Here is a 5,608-nt window from a genome sequence, read left to right as displayed (position 1 = left end):
GAAGCATTTTTTGCAATAAATTGTTGCCAAGTAGTAGAAACACTTCTGTGTCCATCAATAGGGTCTAATTAAAGTTAACTGAAATCAACTGTGATAAATTACTGTAAGAACACACTATAGCTATACAAAGCAGGGGGGAGTTTTTTATGTTGAGAATGGAAAGATCCTCAGGATACACAGTGACCCTTGGACAACATGAGTTTGAACTGCACAGGTCCACTTACAGGTGAATTTTTTTCAATAAATATAATACCTGTATTTTCTTTTTACAGATGAACACACAAGTCAGCTGAGTGTGGGGCAAAGTTTGTTTGATTAGAGATCGCAGCATGTGGAATCACAAGAACTAGAGTTTGAATCCCGATTCTAACCAAACTGTTTCAGCTTCCTGCCCTTGAGTGAATCATTTATCAGTTCCTTCGTTTCTGAGGCAGATAGCAGCACGTAGATTTTTGATTGGGGAGGGGGGAACCCTAATCCCTGTGATGTCCAAGCGTCAACCGTATTTTTAAAGGGCAAGGTGTGGAACAATCTGCATATGTTACCAAGTGAAAAAAGCAGGCTTGAGAGTGTAAAGACTTAGCCACAAAGGTGAAGATAACATTTGCAATGTAACAAAACATTTCTTTGCACCATGAGAAAAGACAAGAAACTAAGAGGAAGAAAATGGTAAGAGACCAGGTATTTACAAGCGAGGACATCCAAATGGCCAATTAACAGGAAAACGTGCTGAGCTTCACGAGTGATAGGAAAATACCAATTAAAACCACCATTAAATAGCATTACAGACCTGCTGATTGGCTTTAAGTTTTAAAGACTCACAATACCAAGTGTCAGTGAGGATGTGAAGTAACAAACTTTCCTACACTGCTGGTTGGAGTATAAGCTGGTACAGCCACTATGAAGACAATTTGGTAGTATCTACTGAAGTTGAGGATACTCACATTCTGACTCAGCAATTCTACTCCTAAGTATATAACCATCAGAAATGTGTGTACCTGTTCACCAGATACAGATACAAAAATATTCTCAGGAGCCTTACCTGCAATAGCCCCTGTAAGTTCTGCACACTCAACTTCAATGCTTGGGGAGGGTTTTCCTCACACCAGCAAGCAATTCCCAGACCCCAGCTGGGTGTCCTACCATTCAACTCAATTCTGACACAGTCTACCCAGGGCGAGCAACCGATTCCACAGGTTAAGGACTGAGTGCCACAAGATAGCCCTCTACTTCATATGACACTCACAAACCCAGGTTAGCTTCTGACCAACTGGCTATACATCAGAAGTTCCCACAGCCCCTTCCTGGGTTCAATTTATATATGGGCTCACAGAAGTCAGGAAACCTGTTTACTCGCTAGATTACTGGTTTATTACCAAGGATATTAAAGGATACAAATCAACAGCCATATGAAGAGGTACATAGAGTGAAGTCCTGAACAAAGGAGTTTCTGTCCTCATGAAATTTTAAACCCTGCACGGTGGCACGTGGAAACTCTCTGGTTTCCTAACCTGGAAGCTCCAAACCCCCTCACTTTGTGTTTTTATGAAGGCTTCACTACGTTGTCACTGTTGAGTAAGTCATTGGCCTTTAGTGACTGATTCAACCTTCAGCCTCTCACCCCTCCTTGGAGGTCATGGGACAGGGGAGGTGGAAGGGAGACTGAAAATTCCAATCCTCTAAATATATGATTAGTTGCCTGGCAACCAGCCCCTATTCTTAAGGCGCTTTCCAAAAGTCACCTCATTTACATAAAACCAGTTGTGGTAGAAAGGGGCTTGTTATGAATAACAAGACACCCATTCTGCCTTTGGGGAAGGTACTAAGGACAAGAGACCAATCATTAGAACAAAAAACCGTTCCCATTGCTCTTATCGCTCAGGAAATTTCAAGGATTTGGGGAACAATGAGCCAGGAACCACGGACAAACACCAAAAATGTATTTCTTATATACCACAATATCACAGCCCTAAACAGGAAACAACCCAAATGTTCACCAAGAGTAGAATATATAAACTGTAGCATATTTACATAGTGGAATAGTGTACCCAGCAGTAAAAGTGAACAAACTATAGCTACGTACAACATGAACCTAACAAAATGGGCAAAGCAGCTCATTACAAAAAGATATGTAGGACTTCCCTGGTGGCGCAGTGGTTAAGAATCCGCCTGCCAGTGCAGGGGACATGGGTTTGAGCCCTGGTCCGGGAAGATCCCACATGCTGCAGAGCAACTAAGCCCATGCGCCACAACTACTGAGCCTGTGCTCTAGAACCCACAGGCCACAACTACTGAAGTCTACACGCTTAGAGCCCATGCTCCACAACAGGAGAAGACACCACAATAAGAAGTCCGCACACCGCAATGAAGAGTAGCCCTTGCTCACCGCAACTAGAGAAAGCCTTCACGCAGCAACGAAGACCCAACGCGGCCAAAAATAAATAATGTAAAACGAGTTAAATAAGGTAATATGTACAAAAGGGCTTTTCAAAACACAGAATTATGATTTAGACTGTGTGGGTGGAGAAGAACAAGCTTTATGCCCTAATCCAATGATTCAATTTAACTATATATAAACTGCCAATCTAGGAGGTTCTAGACAGCCAGGGCAGAGTTGGAACTGGAACCCTGAATTCCAGATGCCAAGCTCAGTGCTTTTTTCCAAGCCGTTATGTTACAAGCCTTTAGCAGGTTGACAGTGAGGCTGGAGCATCACTCAGTCACACAGCCCAGGTTTGTGTCCACACCTGCACCTGTCACTAACAGTGTACCCTGGAGCAAGACCCTCACACGCTCTGGGTCTTCCTTATCTTTTCACACCAAAGAGTTGGGCTACATGCCAATCTAGCAATTACATTCTAAGGTGTGATCCCAGGGCCAGCAGACACACACACACACACACACACACACACACACACTTTTACTTGGCCACAAAATGGGCTTTGCAATTGTATGAATTCCCAACACCGTCCCCCCTCATCTTCTAGGACTGCTCATTACTTTAGATCAAGTCAAGTCCAAATACCTCTTCTTAACATCCAAAGCCTTACCATCACCAAACTGCCCTTCTAGTTCATCACTAAACCACCTGAACTTCTCAGCGCACTGTGCTCTCCACTGTCCCCACATGTTCCTGCCACTTCCCCACCTCCGTGGTTTGGTTTATGCTATTCCTGAATTGCCACCCTTTCCCCATTGTTATCAAGACCCTGCCTTTCTTTAATGTAGGAGGATGGTGGGAAGGATCCCGATTCACCTGACCCACCACATGCATGTGCCATGTTACCAGGGTGTAATGCTATAGGGGACTAGGTCCATGTTCTGTTCTTCTCAGTTTCCCCAGAGCGCTCAGTGATACGCCTCCACACACGTAGCAAGGGCTCCACAACAAACACTTTCTGCTTTTGAGTTTGAAATTTTTTGTGGAGTTGGGGGAGAAAAAAGGATCCAGAGAAGGGACGGGATTGGCCTAACATTACACAGCAGATCAAGGACACTTCCAAGATAGCCGAGCCAGAAAGGAAGGCTGGCTCACCTCACTTCTAGCCAACAAGACTGATCTGTTTTTTTCCCTATTGATGAGTTGAATAACTGAGCATTTAAAATGTGTGTGTGTGTATGTGTATTGGGATTCTATTTTTAAGAGTAAAAAATAGAAAGCCACCAAAATAAGAATACTTTATGGTACTTCTTGACTATAAAAGCTTATGAAGTCATTAAACCATTTTAATAGAGTCATTTGGAATCTTTAAAAAATGGTTTAGAGCATAGAAAGAATGAGATACATGGGAAAAGAGCCAGGACAGGTTGTCAACGAAAACAAGTGTACGGGAATATGAGTAACAATTCATCTGCATAAAAAGGAAGCATACACACTCACTTACACACATGTATGCAGGCACACACCAAACACCTGTATTAGAAACTGACCTAAATTATTAACGGTGTTTTGCTGCACTGGGAGAATTACATGGAAATTTTTCCTATTTTATGTTCATACGTAGTATGTGTGTGTTTTATAATGAACATTCACTAACTTTATAATCAGAAGAAATAAGGATCCATCCATTTTGAAAATATAAAATGTAAAAATCTTAAAATTTGTATGGAGACACAAATGACCCCAAATAGGCAAAGCAATTTTGAGGGAAAAACAAACAAACAAAGAAACAACAACAACGAACAACAGCTGGAGGAATCAGGCTCCCTGACTTCAGACTATAGTCATCAAGACAGTATGGTACTGGCACAAAAACAGAAATATAGATCAATGAAACAGGAAAGTCCAGAAATAAAGCCACACACCTACAGTCACTTAATCTACGACAAAGGAGGCAACACTATACAATGGAGGAAAGACAGTCTCTTCAATAAATGCTGCTGGGAAAACTGGACAGCTACATGTAAAACATGAAATTAGAGGACTTCCCTGGTGGTGCACTGGTTAAGAATCCACCTGCCAATGCAGGGGACATGGGTTTGAGCCCTGGTCCAGGAAGATCCCACATGCCACAAAGCAACCAAGCCTGTGTGCCACAACTACTGAGCCTGTGCTCTAGAGCCTGTGGGCCACAACTATTGAAGCCCACGTGCCTAGAGCCCATGCTCAACAAGAGAAGCCACCCCAATAAGAAGCCTGTGCACCACAACGAAGAGTAGCCCCCGCTCATCGCAACTAGAGAAAGCCCACATGCAGCAACAATTACCCAATGCAGCCAAAACTTAAAATAAGTTTATTTAAAAAAAATAAATTCTCTAATACCATTAAACTCAAAATGGATTAAAGACCTAAATGCAAGACTGGGTACTATAAAATTCTTAGAGGAAAACACAGGCAGAACACTATTTGACATAAATCACAGCAAGATCTTTCAATTTGTCTCTGAGAGTAATGGAAATAAAAACAAAATAAACAAATGGGACCCAGTTAAACTCAAAAACTTTTGCACAGCAAAGGAAACCACAAACCAAACAAAAAAAAAGAACCCACAGAATCGGAGAAAATATTTGCAAACAATGCAACCGACAGGGATTAACCTCCAAAATATACAAACAACTCATGCAACTCAATGTCAAAAAAACCACCCAATCAAAAAATGGGCAGAAGACCTAAATAGACATTTCTCCAAAGAACGCATACAGATGGCCAAGATGCACATGGAAACATGCTCAACATCGCTAATTATTAGAGAAATGCAAATCAAAACTACACTGAGGTATCACCTCACACCAGTCAGAATGGCCATCTGCAAAAAGTCTACAAACAATAAATGCTGGAGAGAGTGTGAACAGAGGGGAACCCTCCCACACTATTGGTGAGAATGTAAATTGGTACAACCACTATGGAGAACAGTATTGAGGTTCCTTAAAAGACTAAAAACAGAGCTATCATGTGATCCAGCAACCCCACTCCTGCGCATGTATCTGGAGAAAACCATGGTTTGAAAGGATACACACATCCCAATGTTCACTACAGCACTGTTTACAATAGCCAAGACATGGAAGCAATGGAATATTACTCAGCCTTTAAAAAGAATGAAATGCCATTTGCAGCAACATGGATGGGCCTAGAGATTATCATACTAAGTGAAGTAAGTTAGACAAAGGA

This window comes from Monodon monoceros, unplaced genomic scaffold, assembly GCF_005190385.1.
Source record: "Monodon monoceros isolate NGI ecotype Baffin Bay Population unplaced genomic scaffold, NGI_Narwhal_1 Super_Scaffold_21, whole genome shotgun sequence".
In the NCBI taxonomy this organism is placed as follows: Eukaryota; Metazoa; Chordata; class Mammalia; order Artiodactyla; family Monodontidae; genus Monodon; species Monodon monoceros.
This window is presented reverse-complemented; position numbering follows the sequence as displayed.